This window comes from Dermacentor albipictus, chromosome 5 (genome assembly GCF_038994185.2).
Source record: "Dermacentor albipictus isolate Rhodes 1998 colony chromosome 5, USDA_Dalb.pri_finalv2, whole genome shotgun sequence".
NCBI lineage: Eukaryota > Metazoa > Arthropoda > Arachnida > Ixodida > Ixodidae > Dermacentor > Dermacentor albipictus.
The window spans coordinates 92,563,657-92,584,017 of NC_091825.1; the positions used below are offsets into that span (position 1 = coordinate 92,563,657).

Genomic DNA, 20,361 nt, shown 5'->3' on the forward strand with positions numbered 1-20,361 from the left:
TCGGTAAAGTTTTTTTTGTTTTCTGCTTTAAGGGAACAATTCTCCTGTTGTGTAGGTGCAAGAAATCTCGGAAAGAGTGCACGGGCACGTTCAATCATATATGACTCCACTTAAAGACAGCCGATAAAAAACAAAGTACAGACGAGCCTCCAAGAATATATTGTGTTCCATATTTGAGGCTTATATATTCGGAGGGCCTGCTTGCAGTTACCGAACTGTGTAACGGCTCTCCGTTCTGATGGAGTCCCTTCGTGATATAGGAAAATGCCGACACAACGTGGCACTCGCCTTAGCAGTTGTACTCTACCATAGCGTCCTTCTAAGCCTACCAGTATGCAATGGGTCTCAAGCCGATTTCAGGGACCTTCTTTATGTAAGCATATCCACTTTTGAAAGCTCGTTTACCGTTTGTTTGCCAATTTTTTTTTTTGGGGGGGGGGGAACGTAAACGGAATTATAGAAGGCAAAATTCTTAAAGATCCATTCTGTTTTTGCTACGCCGAAAATATTTTGGTGTTTTTTTTTTTGTGGCATGCAGTGCTTGAAACAATTTGTAAAACTAACTTTGGCAGGATCGCGCGAGATGGTTTTGTAAGCGTATTAGCTTTAGAGAGGTCATTTACTGTCTGCTTCTTGAACTAATTTTTGAACGAAAACTCAATTTTAAAGGAAAATTTAGAAAGGCAAAGCTTTGCCCATTAGTGAAGGGCAAGTGGTGAAAAGGTCGCATAACCTACAATTATTAGTTTTCTTTTCTTCAACACAATCGTGCACATTCAGCGTACACACGTCATCTCAAACAGGCTCGTGGAGGGCTATAGTAAAAGAATCGTGGAGGGCTAGTAAAAGAAATGGAGTAGATACACGGTGCAATAGCTTTACGTTATAGCTCGCCATCACGAAAACGCGACCGCTCGAATTACGCACTTCAACGCAGAGCGGCAAGCGGACAGACCGACGGGACAGGAGGCGACCTTTCGGCTTTTGTATTGCGGGTGGAAACATGAGGCTACCTCATGTCTGGGCTGAAATGAATGAAATTATGGGGTTTTACGTGCCAAAACCACGATATCATTATGAGGCATGTCGTAGTGGAGGACCCCTGAAATTTTAACCACCTGGAGTTCTTTAGCGTGCAGCTAAATCGAAGTACACGGGTGTTTTCGCACTTTGCCCTCATCGAAATGGGGCCCCCGTGGTCGAGATTCGTGCCTGTGCTGTTTGTGTGGCTGGCTATGAAGGCGCCTGGCTGAGGGAGAATTCAGGCCCATTCATCGTGGCAGCGAGTTTTTTTTCTTGAATATTTTAATGAGAAAGCATTGTGTGCCCACAGCCGCTGGGTGAAAAACAAAAAAAACTGTTTATTTTCATCCAGTGGTCGGGATATGCCCCATTAGGCGAAAATCCGGTGTCGTCCACGTCACCACCGATCTACGGCGCCAAGAACGACATACGGCTGAAAGAGTAAAAACGTCAAAAATGCTCGGATTGACGCCAGATTTCTTAGGAAGGTTCCTATGAACAAAGTAAATTGATCGCTTTGGAAGGAAAACTTGGAAAATTTTGGTCCGAGTGCGAAAATTGAACCCAGGCCTCCTGGGTTCTAGACGACTCCGCTTCCCCGATGCCACGGCGGCTCCATGGTTCTCCTTGTTAATGTGTAACCTAGTGCTTGCGTCATTCGGCACGTGACGGCGCAACCAATGGTGAAGAGGTGGCACCACGTCATGAGTGTATAAACTGAGTGTAAAAAAAAAGGAATTATTGTCTGATTGTGTGCGTGTGCGTGTGCGTGTGCGTGTGCGTGTGCGTGCGTGCGTGCGTGTGTGTGTGGGGTGTGTGTGTGTGTGTGTGTGTGTGTGTGTGTGTGTGCTCACGAACTTCTTTTTTTCAGATGTTGAACACTACGCAAAAAACCTACATATATGGAAGAAGTATCACGCATCAAGCTGACTTCGATCACGAGATCTGTACATACTACACCAAGAAAGATCTAAATAATACCGACTATAACTTCACATTGCATATGCCTTTTCACAACCAGTACGTATGCAGATGCATTAACGTAAAACCGTTGAATAATTATGTCGATGTGTCGCTGATTGAAAAATATTTAGCATATCTTGTTTCCGGTATATCCTAGAAATGAAAATGACTATGTTGTTTTATGACTGGGAAATAGAAATTGCCGAATAATGGAAATTGATATCCCAAATTGGGCAGATCTGAAAGAAGTGAAATATTATACTCATTTCTTTATGATTGCCGTCTGGGTCATCGGGGTTAGTAAACTAGCAACGTATTGAGTGTCGCGTGAACTTGTTTTTGTTACCTCAATTTGCCAGCTGCACTGTGAATTGTTTCATAGAGTGCCGTCTTTTTATAGGTGGCGTTCAGGCGAAGAGCTAGGCGGCGTTCAGGCGGACACACCTCCTCCTCCTCGTCCTCTTCTTCTTTTTCTCATTTGCATTGCCAAATCATCGTTAGGTATTGGACTAGATCATTTACATGTTTATTTGCTTGAGCACCGAAAACAAAAGCGAAATACTTTTACACATGGCGCTCTTCGGCCATACCTGGCCCTTGCGCCAATAAACACCACACATTCATTCAAATACATATAAAGTGACGCTTGGGTTAGGGTAGATATAATAATCATTGCATTATCTGTAGACTTCGAATTATCTCGCCAATGCCTCCTTTTCTTTTGAGTGACTTCAGGAAATAGCGGCCGCGTGTAAAGACATCGGCAAAGAATGCGAGACCTTTCCGTAGCTAACCCACCTTCTTAAGTTTTGTTTACGTAGTGCACAAAACGCCTTCAATTGATTCGTCTGCGAGCAGCTCATTTCGGCGTATGCCTGAAATCCCAGATCTCCAACATAACCACATCTTATTGAAAAGGTACTGAAGCTGCTACGATGGCTTAGTGGCTATGGAATTTAGCTGCCAACATTTCATTCGAGTTCCCATTCGTGGCTTTGCTGGTCGCGTACTTACGAAATTCTAATAAAAAAAGCAGTCGCATATGGCGATTTATGTGCTCGATAGGTCATCGCTGGCAGCAAAAATTCATCCGTCCTTCCGTCCGTCCGTCCGTGCTCTTACGCCGACCCAGTGGCTCAAGTAGCGTACCTAATTTGACCACTAGGTATGGGCTCCTAGCCGTGATGCGCCGTGGTAGTCGTCATTTGATAGTCATCATTCCAGCTTCCTGATGTCTTATTCTTGACATTCCGTCGTCGTCACTCTTATTGCGTCCCAGTGGTCAAAGTGGTCAATAGCATGAGTCACTGGGTAGGTGTTCGTGGTCATGAAGGTGTTGTGGTCGTTGCGTCGTCGTTGTTGTAGCTTTGTTTCTCAGCTCTCGTTATGTCATCGTCATCACGCCATCAACGTCACGCTGTCGTTTCATCAGTGTCATCACTTCAGCAACGTCATACCATTGCCGTCATGGAGTCGTCGTCATACCGCCTTCCTCATTCCGTCGACATTAATGTTCCTACGTCATTGCATTGTAATGATATGGGCCTCTTTCAATCGCGATTATGCCGCCCTTGTTATGCCATCATCAACAGGCAATGACTATCGTGCCTCCATTGAAGACATCCGCCGTATTGCGGTCATTGACGTGCCATCAACTTCACTCAAGCTTCGTCAACCGGCTCTCGTAATGTCGTACACTCGTAGCCATTTTATTGTCCTTTTGATATTGTCACGCCATCGTCGCTACTGCGTCATCGTCACGTAGTTGTCGCCATGCATTCGTTGTCGTACGGTTTATCGAAATGCTGTCGCAGTCGTGTCATCGTCAAGATTGCAGTTTCGATATTCAGCTCTCGTCATGTCGTGGTCGTCATACTGTAGTCGTTATTCCATATGTCACAAAGATATCGTTTCACTGTTGTCTTCACTTCTGTATATAGTCATTCTATTTTCGTCATGCCGTCGTCATCACACCATCTTCATCGATCCATCTGCGTTATTCCTCGTTCGTAATTCTATCATAATCATATCACCGTCATTCAATCATCACTATGCCACCGTTATCATGCCATCATCGTGATTACATCGTCGTCACACATGCTACCATGTATCTGTTGGCATACCGTCGTCGTGCCGTCTTGGTCGTGCCGTCGTGGTCATTTCCGCTTTTTGAGGAGGTTGTCATTTTATTTATTCATTCATAATGCTGGCCTACTGGCCGTAACACGATGGCTGAAAAGCAGCACTTGTACAATCCGCCTTTTGTCACGGTGCGACGGCGCATGCTCCCTGCCCTAGCCGATTAGTCGCGGAACGGTTTGGAACGCACGTGTGCGCGGCCGCGTGGCCTGATATCGGGCGAAAATACCCCGGCAAAAAAGAGCACGAACGGGCACTGCAGCTAGCACGTCTGCCGTGTACCGCGTTGGAACTGCCCTGGTCTGTTGCTCTGGTTACACATCGGTGTGGTGCCGAAAACCTGCGTAGCGTAAGGCTGCAGCTCCACTTTCAAAAAGAAAGCGGCCGGGGCCTCGTCCGGAGTGCTCCGTGAACTACGTAGTTGCCGCTTTGCATTGACAGCGATCAACTTTATCGATAAAACCCCTGCGTTGCATTTGAGCGATACTTCAAAAACGTCACGTTGCTGACGCAGTTTTCTTGCAGCGTCAGCCCTCTCTTGCTGGTGGTGACAGCCGCGTGCCTGACTTCCCGTACTCGTCCAAGCCGCGGTAACACTGGGTCGATATGAGACCGACAAGACGATGACGCTAACGATTGGCTGACTACTCAGCACAGTGTGTCGCTGAGACCATTTGATCACCATAGGCCGACCACGACGTAACGAATGGGCGCGAGCTGTAGCGCGATGGGCTTCTTTGTCGATTGCACCGATAAAATCAGCGTGCCGACTATGATCGCTCGATTGAACCCCGCGCGATCGGCCATGGAACCGACAACGCGATACCCGCAGCACATTCGCTTGTATATGTAGTTATTCGTACTCAAAATGCGTCGACATGCCGCCAAAGCTGAAATACACAAGCTTCAGTCCTCCCAGGCCATGCACACGAAGTTTGAATCAATGTTGCTCCTGTTTAGCGAGGGCTGGGTTAGGCCATAGCTGCTATGGTTAGGCCTACCCTCATCCAGTTCTTGCACTCGCTGCCGGGAACCAGAACTTAAGAGGAAGCTTTAGCTCGGGTGCTCCTATCTAAATACATGTAAAAGGAGAATTCGCTTTTCTCGGCAACCACTGCACCAAATTTGACGAGGTTTGCTGCATTTAAAAGAAAAGCTTAAAATCTAGTGACTGTTGGTTTCGAATTTTGGATTTAAGTCGTCAAATATTTATAAAAATTTGGCGAAAATCGCAAATTTTCAGAAAACGAAGCTATCAAGTTTACAATTCTGTAACTCAGCAAGAAAAAATGATATCGCAATTCTGTGAATTGTACCTGATAGCACATCTAAAGCGGACAAAATTGATATGTTAGACATGAACCTCAAAAAATGGAGTGATGTGTAATTACAACTTTTGCTGAACCTTTGTAAACAACGTAACAAATTCACGTAAGATGTAAACTGACATATCAAATTTGTCCGCTTTGAATGGTCTAATGGATGCCGTTTACAGAATCACGATATCTGTTCTTGATGCAGAGCTATTAGCTTGTAAACTTCCTTCTTCTATTTTTTTCAGACGTCTGAATTTTTGAAAATCCTTTTAACAAAATTCAAGCCCTAAATCAAAATTCCGCTTCCAACAGTCACTAGAATTTCACCTTCTCTCTCAAATGCAACAAATTTCATTAAAATTGGTCCAGGTGTTATCTCAGAAAAACGTTTTTGCGTTTTTACATGTATTTGAATAGGCCGCGTTGGAGTTGGGCCCAAGCTAAAGCTTCCTCTTAAGGGAACAGGGTAGGCAAAGTTTCCAAAGAAAAACGATTTTTTGTTTTTGTGTAATTTACCATCTCTATTCTTTCCTTAACATGGCCCAGGGCTTCATTTGCGCGCAGGCGAAATATTTACGTCAATATCAATATTTTTCGAAACCTAGGCAGCATCCAGCCACGCCCCCTCTGACACATGCTCGGGATCTGTGCCTCTCCTAAACTGAAAAAAAAAATTTCACCGCCTTGTTTTTGTCACGTTTAGCGGAATGGCTGTCAGTCATCTGGCAACAGTGAAACCCTAGCTACCATATTTCACTTAGCCAAACGAATCCTAAGACGCAGCTGGATTAGTCGCAACGCGTGGCGTTTTGCTCATGCTTCGGCGTGTTTTCGCGGACAATCGAATTTGTTTATGCTTTGGTGCTGGTTATTTAGCGGTAATGCAATGACGAAGCCAAAGAAGTGCTTTAAAAAACGTCTCTTCCACGGAAACCCGCATAAGTCGATCTCCAATGACGCCAATTCTCCGCAACACAATCCAGGAGTGGGTGCCGCGGCTACCATGTGCGCGTCTGCATCGAAGCTTTTGCACTCGGGGGAACGCTTAAAGCGGAACGCCGGTGTTTCAGCAGCTCCCAAAGCCTGAGCTTCTTCAGAAATGTCTCCATGGAAAAACTCAGAACGCGAATGAGGCATACAACAACGTTGTTTAGAAGCGCGCTCCGAAGAATGTCTTTCTTGGCCTCAAGACGCTGAAAATAGCGACAATGGATGCTGTGCTAACATTTAGTGACCGCAGCATTGCTCGAGCCGACATTTTGAGGTCATTCGGAGTTTCTCCAGGACGGTTCACAGTCCAGTGGTTGCGCGAAGCTGACCGGCGGCGACTGTCCTTTGCTACACGACTGGTCACTAAGGAGGCCCGGAAAACAAGGCATCTAGCATAGAAAAGAAGTGTTGACAATGGAGGGGATTACCAGGCTGCTGGCTATTGAAAAAATGCGCCACAATTGCCTCTATAGTCCCGCATTGCAGTAAAGCTCGTTCTTCCACTTCAAAGCCAATTATCTCAAAACACCCAATTTCGCTGCATTGGACTCTTTTTTTCAGAAACTAGAAGCGCTAGGGAGATAATATTTCCCAGATATTGAGAAAACATTGCAGACAGTCTACTGAACCAGTATAATAAATATTCTTATAGGGGATTTTAGTTTACGGGCTATTTACTGCAGATTTAGGCTCTCAAATTTGGTGTGTCCAGTAAAAGAAAATAAAACTAATCTTTAAAAAAAATAACCCTGGTTCAGTAACACTACCTAACATTGCTGATTACAATGCCACCAAGGTTAATGTTCTAACTCCAGCAGATCATGAGAAAAAGGGTCACGAACATAGCCTAAAATGCATGGCAAGAATAGGACCTACCCTGTCCCCTTAAAAAATAAGCAGGTAGGACGGAGGAAACCGCTTCTGTAGTTCAATTGGGACCCTATAACGATTTGATATCAACGACTCTTTAATTCGCATGGCGTGTACACAATACGCGGCAAGCGGCGATACAGCGCTCTGCCAACATCCTGTACTTACGTCAACGCTCCCGAACGCTGCCAGTCGTTTTCACTATGTAGATGGTGGGTCTGTGTGTGTTGTTATGATGGAACATTTCTTAATACCAGAGAAGTATTATTTAGCTCTGCATCAAACTCGAAAGAAGAGACAGTGGATTCGATACGGCAGCATAAACTCGCTCAGTTATCAATGGTGTCAGCGATGGTGTCCGCGTTTTCGCAAGAGAGCTACACGGCCTATAAGTGAGGGCTTATGCCGAGCACAGTTTTCCTTAATAACACTTTATGGCACGCGAAAACTACAATTATGATTAAATTAAACAAAAGCGAGAATCAGTAACAACAGCCCGTAGTATATGTCTGGATCAGAGTTGCCGTTGTTTAAGTGGCTCGGCTGCTCATTTTGGCTCGTCTCAGAGTGGAAAAACGTGACTCATATATATGTGCAAATATGTATCTTGTGCCAGCAGCCGTGGTTCTGCTACGTTTTGACATTATTTCATATCAGTGACCTACCGCTTCCGCAATATCCGAAGCTAACAGCGATTTTTGGCTGTAGATGCTGATGTAAACATATGTACCGCTTTGGCAAATCCGACGTGAAAGGCTGCGCTAGAAAGCTTCTTGAACATGCGAAATGTTTAATGAATGTGCAAATTGAATACAAAATGTGAGGTGGAAGCGCAGGCATCAGCAACAACAAACTTCAAGTCAGCCGCGTCGGCAGACGGAACTCAGCTTGCCTTTGTCGGCCGCTCTGTTAGCACAACAATGCACTCGGGTCTGTTCACCCAGTAATCGGTGGTTGAAGGAAATGCTGCTCAGGTGAAGCCATTGATAATCAATCGCGGTCCACGAAGCGCACAACCGACGCACACTCAACTTCAGCGCAGATACCCAAACAACCGGTAAAAGTGCCGACACCCTTCCAAAAGGTTTCCAGCGGTGTCCGTCAGAGGGCAGCACAAGAACATGAAAAAAGGCGGGTTAGGACAGGACATGAAAATTCGGATATTACATAGAGAACAAAAAAGCAGGTCAATAGCAGCATTTCTGCAATTAGCACAGTACACGAATAAACGAACATAGCGAACAAACAACATGAGCGTACATAAGCCAAATACTCTGAGCACACACCGATAAATAATAGGAGTCTATAAATGCTATGTTAACAAACGAGCTCTAGCTAGCTCTCTCTCTCTCACACACACACACACACGCGCACGCACTAAGAACGCGGTGAACACGCATACATGCACGCATCTTTCAATAGAGTTTTAAGGTATTCTCAAATGGTTCTGCGCTGGTGCTTTCTCGGGTTAACACCGATAATCCATTGCATATTTCAATGCACCAGGGAATGTTACGCAAGAGGTAGACATGCAGAATTTTTTTTTTACAAAGGTAACCACATGTTAATTTCGCGACAGGCAGTCTGTTACATTTCGAAGCAATATTGGCAGGCAGGTGAAAGCGGCAACGCTGTGGGAAAGGTCATTCCAATCGAATGTTGTGCGTGGAAAAAAGGCGGAGAATGTAGAAGTGCGGCTGCGTAACCGGGCAACATGAAGGGCATTGCCGGTACGATGAGAAATGCGGGCTGGTGGGATCATAAAGCTTGGAGAGTCATGGGTGCTATAATAAAAATCATGGAACAGGGCTAGAGATGCGATGCGGCGACAAAGTGCGATATACAACACAGACGATTCTGCTTTTAAGGATGATACACTGGGATGAATGAATAAATCGCGCTGCTCGATTCTGCGCTGCCTCAAGTGTATCCATAAGGTACACCTGATGTAGACACCAGATGACTGCGGCGTACTGAAGCTTTCGCCTCATAATGGATTTGCAAGTCAGCAACTTTAAGTGCTCAGGCGCCTGCTGTAAAGGAGGTTTTAAAAAGCCGAGTGTTGTGTTAGCAGACGCTACTGTGTTAGTGATATGTGCGCTCCATGTTAGATCATAAGACAATGTTACTACTAAGTACTTTTTGTTTCGGCACTCTCAACGTTAACGTTGCCGACAGCATAAGGAAAAGATAGGATAGTACGACGACGAGACAAAGATATCGATTTACATTTAGTCGGGTTAAGTGTCATGAGCCACTGGTCACACCACACTTGAATGCAGTTAAAATTACTTTGAAGAGCTTGCTGTTCAGAAGGGTTAGTGATGGAACGATAAATGGCGCAGTCGTCCGCAGACATATGAATCTGACATGCTACACGTAAAGGCAAATCATTTATGTATGTTAGGAACAACAGGGGCCCCAGTACCGACCCTTGCGGGACCCCGAACTGTACTGGCAGAGGGTAAGAAATGTGTTCATTAGCAAAGAAGAATTGGGAACGCTTGCTCAGAAAAGCTTCAATCCAGTTGAGAACAACAGGGTGAATATTTAGACCAGAAAGTTTATCAGTAGAAGCTGATGAAGCACTTTATCGAAAGCCTTCGCGAAATCAAAGATGGCATCAGTTTGTTGATTAAGGTACAAATTGAAATGTGTGTCATGAGGAAAGTTAGCTAGCCCAGTTTCACAGAATAAACCTTCGCGAAAACAATGCTGTGAAGAACTAACGAAATTGTTGGTGTCTAGGAAGTTCATGATTTGTGAATAAATGACGTGTTCCGTGATTTTACACGGTATACTTGTTAAAGATATTGGACGATAATTCAACGGTGACTTGTTATTACCTGGTTTAAGAATGGGAATGACCTTTCCCACTATGTAGTCATCAGGTATTTGAGTTGTAGAAAGGGACACAAAAGACACAGGCAGTTCGCAGAAATTTTCATAGTATTTAGTAATCTATATGAATTAATTTCGTCAAAGCCAGCTGATGATGTGATCATGAGATGTTCAATCTGAGATGATAGACCATTTGCGGTAAATACAATCTCGGGCATAGTTCACTGGTGGTACTTCTTTGTAAGGAGGAACGCATGTTAAACGTATGAGGGAATACACTTGTAAAAGCGATGTTAAATGCGTTTCCGCTTTCTGCGTCACCTACAACCTCAATCTGTTCGGCAGCAAGTGTAATTGTGCGTTTGTGTTCCGGGTTTACCACGCCCCACAACTGTTGAGGATTACTTGTTAACATGTGAGGAAGGTCATTATGAAAAAAGTTGTACTTAGTGTTACGTATCGCTGCGAGATATGCTGTTTCCGCGGAATAGTATTTGCCCCCCGTACATGGCCTTTCGCAGCACTGAAGCTCGGAAATAACGTTTCTTTTTTTCTTATTCTCTAGTTGTCGAAGTGATTGATTGAACAGTGGCTTGTCTTCTTTTTAGCGTGTAAGCTGCATACTGGTAAATATTTCTCAATTAATTCACGTACTCTGTTCTTGAAAAGCAACTAATTTTCCTGTACAGAATGCCTACGAAAAGGCGTTTCGAATATAGGGAAGAAACAGATTAGCTCATTATTAATTGCTTCGTAATTAACCTCGCCCTAAAGACGGACGGCTGTCTAATAACTTTCACGTGTTAGCAGAACGAAGTTAAAGGTTGCATGTAGAACCTTGTGGTCGCTTATTTCCCTGAGATATGTTGTAGGTGACATGCTGTCGGGATCGTTGGTTGCTATCAGCTTCTGTCCATCATCTTCTGTTTGCACATGTCCCAGTCGTTAAGCTCTTCCTCATCGTTGTCATACCACACCTGCGCCATGACTTGTAGGTAGAAGATCAAGTTAGCCAACAGAATCGTCGGATCCCATTTGCTGTGGGCCCTTACACGCTCGTCGCAATCCAGCCTTCCACATCGAGGTGATCGGTGCCGCATAACGTTCGTGAATCCCGCGGCTGAGCCAGCACAATGATCGGGGCTGTGAGCGTCGATGTTGGCCATGCCGTGTCGGGCCCTGCTTCGTCCCTCATGTTGTCCAGTCAGAGGTGACTACTGCGGAGCTCCGTTGTTTCTTGTGGGTAGCCCTCACCTCTCGCCCATTTGATACGTCGAAGAAGTCACATATAACGATGCATTTACAATATTTACAAGAGAGACAACGATGCATAAATAAGATGGCTGTCGAGACGATTTCACCTACACACGTTAAATCGTCTTCTTCTTATTGGCGCCACCCATGGTTGCGCCGCAACGCTACATATAGCTGGTAATGCAACGTACTAAAGATGTTATAGTTTCACTGCGACCTGGCGAGTAGTTTTCTGCTTAATGTGCGTTAAATACATCAAAAAGATTGAAAATAGCATCTAAATACCCAATTTTATCGTTCCATTTTGACCATGAGGGTTGTAAACGCTCCGACATAATGCATATCATTCTAAGATTTCTTAAACAGGATTTACAAAATTTTGTCGAGGTCTTCTACGTTGTTGTTTGTTTCTTTGTCATTCATTGTCCTCTGTAGCGTGGAGAGCGCTGCTTTGTCAACCTTATCTTCGCTAAGCTATGTGAGCGGAAACACGAAGCAAACGTGATTTGATTGACTTCATGTGCACGCGGTACAGCAAGGCCTGCTGTGTTTTTACCGTTGTCAGAACTGAATGCATGTTTGACATATTGGAACACAAGGAAGAGAAGTACGCGGGTGAACATGAATAAACATTCAGGAGAGTGTTAGGTGGACGCAGTACGCTGCATCAACCTGTTCAGTGAGATTAAATTATTAACAGCTGAAAAACACGCGATAAACGAAATAAACTATGCAGAAAAGGTCACGGTATTCTTGGAAACAAGTAAATGCAGTGCCTCGACCGCTAATACAGTACGTAACAAGAACACCTACCTTCTTTAAATATCAATATGCATAGGTTTGACGGCGTTTTTAATAGGCTTAGTGCAGTCATCTGCACTTGCCATTGCACTGCCCCATTCCGCATGCTGCGCATAATATTTTAGTGTTATGAATACTAAAAATCTACTTTTTTTTCTTAACCTTACCATTCTACCTGTAGCCAGAAGAGCTATGATCTTCATGCGAAACTAGGAAATGGAACCGACGACCCAGGTCCCTACATGAATGTAACAGATTGGCCAGGTGAGTCTAAACATAATGTTGCAAAAATTTTTTTTACGAAAGATGCTCCATGCTCGCGCGGAAGTTCTGGTGTACCGTGCCGTCAAGTACTACCTCAATTCAGGTTCATCACTTGTGTATTACCGGTTCTTGTCGCTATGCCCGCTCTTCAGTGACTTCTATTGTTCAACCAATACGCCACACGTGAAAAAATATTTATACGAAGCTTGCATAATTGAAAAAGAAACAGGTTCTTTGCACTTAATATTGATAAACGTAAGAGTTTGAAAACACAGATGGTTTGTCTAGCACTGCACTGCAGCACGTGTGGGTGTCGTCCGCCTTTTCAGTGTTGCGCATGGTCTGATAAGAAATAATGATGTTCTAACTAGACTGATTGTTGAATCTGCAAAAATTGATAATATCGATTTTCAGCGTTTAAGCATCTTTTCCATTTCTCTACCAGAAAATGTGTTATCTTTATTAAATGCTCATTAGTCCGCGAATGTCTTCTAAGCCACTTATGCGTCACTTGTCTGTGTATACAGGGTGTTTCACGCAAATTACACCTTAGATATTAAATAACTGGTTAGGCGCACTTGAACGGCATTTGGTTTGCCGTGATGTGGGGCTCCTTAGAAGATTTTTTTTTATATTCCCTTCAAGTGTTTCAATAATTAAGATGAATTAGGCAAAATTTTTAGTGCGTTTCGTTGCGTTGTAGAGGGGGTGTTCAGAAACGACCGATCCTGTTTTTTGTCGCAAAGTACATGCCGCGCTACAATTTTTTGGGCGTTTAAAAAAAAAAACCCGCGAGGTATGAAATAAAACCACCTCACTGCGCTCGTGCGCTTTCGTGTTGCTGCGCTCTAAACCGTGCGCCGATCCTATCGCTTACCAGAGACGACGGCGCTTCCTTTCCGTGTGCCGCCGCCAAAGTTGCTCACTCAATGTGAAGCGGATGCCTGGAGCCAAGGTTGCTCACTTCGCCACGGTTCTTTAGAACGAAGCGCGGTTGAGAGCGCTGCAATACGATAGCGCATGAGCGCAGTCACGTAGTTTTACATCATGCTTCGTGGGCTTTCATTAAATTCCAGAAAGAAACCGCCACGCAGCATGTACAGTCGCGGACAGAATATAACGGACCATGAAATCTAAGAAAAAGCTGAATATCTCCGCAACCTCACAACGCAATCTGGTATTTTCATTTCGGACCTCGACTAGAATATGCTAAGAACGTTGTCCTCGGCCGTTTTACTGGTTACTGCTACAGGCTGCTCGGGAATTAAACGTTTTTGGAGATGCCGTGGTCCATTTTATTTTGTCCGCGACTGCACGTTGCCGCAAAAAATTTGGATCGAAACGGGAGCATTTCAAAGAGAGTTATCTTTTCGAAATGCTCATTAATCCGCGCATGCCTCGGAACCACTTGAGTCACGTGTATGTATATACACCCACCTGTTTCAAAGAATTAAATTGTTGAAATTAGCGCATGTGCTGTGCTCTCCATCTGTCCGTGGTTCTGGCGCTTCGCTTGCCACACGCTGTACTTAAGCTTCATTTCACATAGATTCCAACATGTGCATTGGATATGCATTTACTTAAATGTTTATTGCGAAAAGTTTCTCTAGGATTGCAATTTGAGCATATCCTATGATATCAGAGCAGGCTTTCTCTTCGTCTAGATTACCAAATACCTTGACCTTGACCGTCTGATTACCAATTACCTTGATTACCAAATATAAACATTCAGGACTTCGATGAAAAGAAATAAGACAATTCAGTTTCGCACAAATTGTGAAGCGCTGAGATTACAGCTGATGCAATAATATACAGTGGCTCGTTTGCTGTGCTTCATTTGGCATGGGTTTCAAAATCATTAGACAGTTTTATAATACGTTTGTTATCTGACGTACGTTAAATGCAAGCGCCTGTGCGGGACGTTACGGCGCACATATTAGGCGCACTAAGCCGCGCCCAGTTTCGTCAAGTTTCATTCTCTAAAACTTGGAGCAAATATTCGGAGATGTGCGTGAAGCAATTTCTTGTAAAGAAGAGAACGCCATGATGATAATGATAATGAGGTGGTGGTTTTGTACCTTGGAGGTTGCGTTACTCGGTGGTCAAAAGAAAAAACAACCCATTTCGTCTTTGTGTCTACTGTCTTACTTTTGAAATTTTATTGCTAACTTTAAGTTCCTTCACCTCGGTGCCGGAATAGGTAAGCTGCAAATCGTTGCGTCCGCAAAACATTGCGAGCAGCCCGGCCGCTCTCTTCAGGTGCAATATATTTCGCTTTGGTAGCGGTGAGGTAGAAAGCCTTTGGCTGGTGCTCTCTTGTACCTAAGATCTGATTCACTGGGAGCACTATGCATTTTTCTTAGTTTCTTTTTTGCCAATTTCGCGTGGAACATTGATACGACCTGGGTAGTGAGCCTACAACAGCCAGTGCTGTAACATACGCCGCATAGTAATCCGCCTACCATATGCACTGCCCACCCATTTTGCTTTTGGGCTTACGTTGTTTCGCTTTTATATTTTTCAGTGATCGGTAATGTCACAAAGAAACTATGGCGATACGTCTACTCTGGACACTGTGGGGTTATGTTATATCCCTGGCATGGTAAGTTGGAAACAAAATCAAGCATACTAACATTCAACGAAATTCCGGTATATCCTCGTCATTTATGGAGCAAAAATCTTTGGAAATTCGTATTTAGAAAGCTTAACTATGCACATATGTGTACTGCTGTAACGGTCCACATCAAAATGTTCATATCAAAAACATCAGTGGCATGATCGAACCCTTTATTTGAAGACCTTCGATTCGGTGATTAGATCAACACTCAACTGACACCAATAACGGTGTACACCTAGCCCATCACCGAAGTTCATGAAAAGGACAAAAAACTTGGCGAGTCGGTATTGATTCATGGGAAGTAAGCAACGGCACACTGATTAGATTATGGGGTTTTACGTGCCAAAACCACTTTCTGATTATGAGGCACGCCGTAGTGGAGGACTCCGGAAATTTCGACCACCTGGGGTTCTTTAACGTGCACCTAAATCTAAGTACACGGGTGTTTTCGCATTTCGCCCCATCGAACTGCGGCCGCCGTGGCCGGGATTCGATCCCGCGACCTCGTGCTCAGCAGCCTAACACCATAGCCACTGAGCAACCGCGGCGGGTGCGGCACATTGAGAGCGAAGACAAAGGAAGACGTCGACACAACACAAGCGCTGTTGTGTTCGCGTTTTCCTTCGTCTTAGTTTTCAGTACACTGTTGTAACTAGCCATGATGTTAGTGAGCTGGCTAGACTTTGTCGAACTCATTGAACCAGTGTTTTCGCATGCGCCCCTGAACAGGCGGAGGCTGTCGCTTTGATTCCGCAATGGCCTATAGTGTTTGCGGGGCCCGCACACTTTAATTTTTTTCGTGGAAACTGTTGTTATTGCCGTGACAACTACTTTCACGAAGTTGCTGATGCGGGAACTATAGTCTGGCGCGACATCAGTATGGAAACAGCACAGAATATTTTGAAATTGTGCGTCGCAAAACCAGCGTTATCACGCACTGCCTAGCAAGCGTTGGAAACAGTTTATAGTAGTATTACATGCTCTCATTTCACGTTAGAAATTCGCGGCTCGTCTTGAGGAACATGCGCCTAGCAACTGACCTGACTGGGCATCGGCGTACTAGAACGTGCAAAGCATATGCACTCCTCAAAAGGATAATCTATGCGGAGGAAACTTGATCAGATGCACTGGGTGGTATCAAACGTTGACAGGGCGCAGGTTTGTTTTCGGTATATTATTTCCTTGATGTCTCCATTGGATGGTCTAGGTATGTTGTTGCAGGACCGTCAAATTGCCGTAGCGCCTCCTGACCAGCGCTGGCTTCCTATAGTGCCAAAACAGCAATAACTCGACGAACGCGTTCATTGTGGAAAAACGCTTGCGGAGATTTCTGTATCTCTTTTAATGACTACAACATGCAAATACAGCACGACAAAGATGCGTCCTTGCCGACGTTCAACACTTTCGTGACAATATTCGCCGAGCCGAATGATCAACAGTCTTCTTTCCCTATTGTTATTCAATCTACAGCAAATATTTCTCTCACCCTTCCCCTTACTTTGTGGGTAGTATCTTCAGCATCTGTCTTGCACAATGTTTTAGCCTCCGACATAGTGCAAACCTGTACTGGATATAGATGGTTTCCATTGACGTAATCGGTTCGGCAGTCTTCTGCTACCAGCATGCAGAGAAGCTGCGCAAGCAAGAAACGCGGCAGCATGGTAGCTTGACAGGCGTGTCTTCCACCGAGAGACAAATTGATAACAGAGATAATTCGTTGAAAGACTGTCGTCGTTAAAAACAAAATAATTTACTCTTGGTCATTCGTTGCACTGACGTCATTGTGACTGCCATGATCGGGCACTAGCACGGGGACAATCTGCACCCATGATGCCATGTGTGAACTATCTATAGTAGAAACCGAGGCCGACTGGGCTGGCGGGTGGTCTGTGTAATCGCTGACGTGGCGTATTACGCTAAAACAAAGTCGTCACCACGCGTCGTCTTCATTCCGCCGGGATCATTCCTTCGTTGTCATGCTTGCGCTATCATACCGGCGTCTCTTCACTCTATCGATTGCTATTACGTCGTCGTCATTTTGTCCTCTTGATACCGTGGTCATCTTGCAGTCGTCATTACATCAAAACCTCTGAAAATTCTCCGGTGCTGGCCGAAACCAAACCTTCATCTCACTGGTTCGTCAAGCACCGCAAGCAGGGTTCCTTAAGCATGTTATTTGATATGACGCATTGATTAGCTTGATGGACAGAGTGCTTGCGCGATCCTGGTCTTCGGTGAATTCTGAAAACACGTATAACTATCCATCCTAACATCAGTGTATTCAGCACAATAAAGATTGGTTGCGAGTTAGCGCTTGTCCTGCGCGTCGGTGTCTTTCTCTTGTCCCGTCGTGAAACTGCGCTTACCAGTATTCATTCACAAGCACAACAACCCGACACTAGCGTTGCGCCACGAACGTGCGCTGGCAGTGATTCAGCCATTCCCTTTACTCGGTGGCATCGGCATGCCACGCACTTCAGAGGCCGCACGCGTATTAGGTGGAGGTAACGCTGGGTGTCCCAGCATGTCCTGAGGAAAGCATGAGAGAGGAGCCCGGCTGCATTACACGCCTCATACATTACGCGTTTTCTGTGGTTGCAATACCATATTATGTTATATTGTCACGTGGTAGTGACAGTGAAGAAAGAAGCAATAACACAGTAGCAATACTGTGAACGAGAAAACTAACTTTTATTGGGCGAACCTGTGCCCACAAAAACAGGCTACACTTATAGCACAACGATAGCGGCGAACACGGTCGGCGATCGTCGGAAAAACTCATGAGCGGGTCAAGCGCGTCGGCTTTTATAGATCAGTCGTCGAATGTTCCAGATTAACTGATGGGACCCGCGTGTCTTCCACAAAGTTCTACACTATTCGTGTCACGCGATGAAATCTGATAACACAAGGTTCAGCGACAACAGGCACGCGGATAGAAGCGTCGATAACTTTCCAGAAACTTCGGATACATGCAAGCGCGTCCCGCGCTGCGCGATAAGATTTGTTAGGCGGTGAAACCTGGTCGCCCGATAAATATAAATACACGTGTCAATACCCCCCTCTTAAAAAGCATCGTCCCGATGCTACAAAGAGAGCGAAACACAAAGGGACGCTTATTAAACATAAGTAACAAAACAACGAAAAGAAATAAAGTCCAAAGGTCAGTTACGCGAAGTCCCAAAGTTCGTCAACGCTGGTGGTACGGCTTGAGCCGCACAACGTGGACAATTTCAGGTCGTGAGCGGCGCCGCTGTGACAGCGAAATGCCGTCTGGCACGACCTCGTAGTCCAGTGCACCAATACGTCGGATGATCTTGTACGGTCCAAAATAGCGACGCAAAAGCTTCTCGCTCAGTCCTCGTCGGCGTATAGGGGTCCATACCCAAACACGGTCGCCGGGCTGGTACTCGACGAAGCGTCGTCGGAGATTGTAGTGTCGGCTGTCGGTCCTCTGCTGGTTCTTGATTCGCAGGCGGGCGAGCTGTCGGGCTTCTTCGGCGCGCTGGAGATAGGTAGCGACGTCAAGATTCTCTTCGTCCGTTACGTGCGGCAGCATGGCGTCGAGCGTCGTCGTCGGGTTCCTGCCGTAAACCAACTTGAATGGCGTGATCTGTGTTGTTTCTTGCACCGCCGTGTTATAAGCGAATGTTACGTACGGCAGGACGGCATCCCAGGTCTTGTGTTCGACGTCGACGTACATCGCTAGCATGTCGGCGAGGGTCTTATTCAGCCGCTCCGTAAGACCATTCGTCTGCGGGTGGTAAGCCGTTGTCCTCCTGTGCCTTGTCTGACTGTATTTCAGAATGGCTTGGGTGAGCTCCGCTGTAAAGGCCGTTCCTCGGTCGGTGATGAGGACTTCTGGGGCGCCATGTCGCAGCAGGATGTTTTCGATAAAGAATTTCGCCACTTCGGCTGCGCTACCTTTCGGCAGTGCTTTTGTTTCAGCGAAGCGGGTGAGGTAGTCCGTCGCCACGACGATCCACTTATTTCCGGTTATTGACGTCGGAAAGGGTCCCAGCAAGTCCATCCCGATCTGCTGGAATGGTCGGCAAGGAGGCTCGATTGGCTGTAGTAATCCGGCTGGCCTTGTCGGCGGTGTCTTGCGTCGCTGACAGTCTCGGCATGTTCTGACATAACGTGCGACGTCGGCGGTCAGGCGCGGCCAATAATACTTTTCTTGTATCCTTGATAGTGTCCGGGAAACTCCGAGGTGTCCAGCGGTCGGATCGTCATGTAGGGCATGCAATACTTCTGGACGAAGTCCTGACGGGACAACAAGAAGGTAGTTGGCGCGGACTGGCGAGAAGTTCTTCTTCACGAGTAGACTGTCTTGAAGCGTGAAGGAAGATAATCCGCGCTTAAATACCCTGGGGACAACGTCGGTGTGCCCTTCCAAATAATCGACGAGGCCTTTAAGTTCCGGGTCCGCTCGTTGTTGTTCGGCGAAGTCTTCCGCGCTTATCATTCCAAGGAAGGCGTCGTCATCCTCGTCATCTTGCGGCGGCGGGTCAATGGGAGCGCGGGATAGGCAATCGGCGTCTGAGTGTTTTCGTCCGGACTTGTATGTTACGGTGATGTCGTATTCTTGTAGTCTGAGGCTCCACCGTGCCAGCCGTCCTGAGGGATCCTTTAAATTCGCTAGCCAACACAAGGCGTGATGGTCGCTGACGACTTTGAATGGCCTGCCATATAGGTAAGGGCGAAATTTCGCTGTAGCCCAAACGATGGCGAGGCATTCCTTTTCGGTTGTAGAATAATTGCCTTCCGCTTTTGACAACGACCGGCTAGCGTAAGCTATCACGTGTTCATGTCCATCTTTTCTCTGGACCAGGACGGCGCCGAGGCCTAGGCTACTGGCGTCAGTGTGGATTTCGGTATCGGCGTGTTCGTCGAAGTGCGCGAGTACGGGCGGCGACTGCATGCGTCGTTTGAGTTCTTGAAATGCCTCGGCCTGCGGCGTTTCCCACTTGAACTCGACGTCGCATTTAGTTAGCTGCGTCAGCGGCTCAGCGATGCGTGAAAAGTCCTTGACAAAGCGCCTATAGTAGGCACACATGCCAAGGAATCTGCGCACTGCCTTCTTGTCGATTGGCTGCGGGAACTTTGCGATGGCAGCTGTCTTCTGCGGGTCGGGGCGTACTCCAGATTTGCTGATGACATGGCCTAGGAATAGAAGCTCATCGTAAGCGAAGTGACACTTTTCCGGCTTCAGGGTGAGCCCTGATGACTTGATGGCCTCTAATACTGTCGCAAGCCGCTTAAGGTGATCGTCGAAATTTCCGG

The 20,361-nt window shown here is 45.9% G+C and overlaps 1 long non-coding RNA gene across 1 annotated transcript in view; it reads left to right on the top strand.

Annotated features, from left to right (window-relative positions):
• The first annotated feature begins 205 nt into the window (after positions 1 to 205).
• Positions 206 to 20,361, top strand: part of LOC135897066 (uncharacterized) — a 32,448-nt gene continuing 12,292 nt past the window's right edge. Inside the window, exons 1-4 of the long non-coding RNA XR_010562886.1 lie at positions 206 to 373; positions 1,895 to 2,043; positions 12,379 to 12,461; positions 14,986 to 15,063. This is a non-coding gene — a long non-coding RNA (uncharacterized lncRNA). The remainder of the gene's footprint in view (positions 374 to 1,894; positions 2,044 to 12,378; positions 12,462 to 14,985; positions 15,064 to 20,361) is intronic.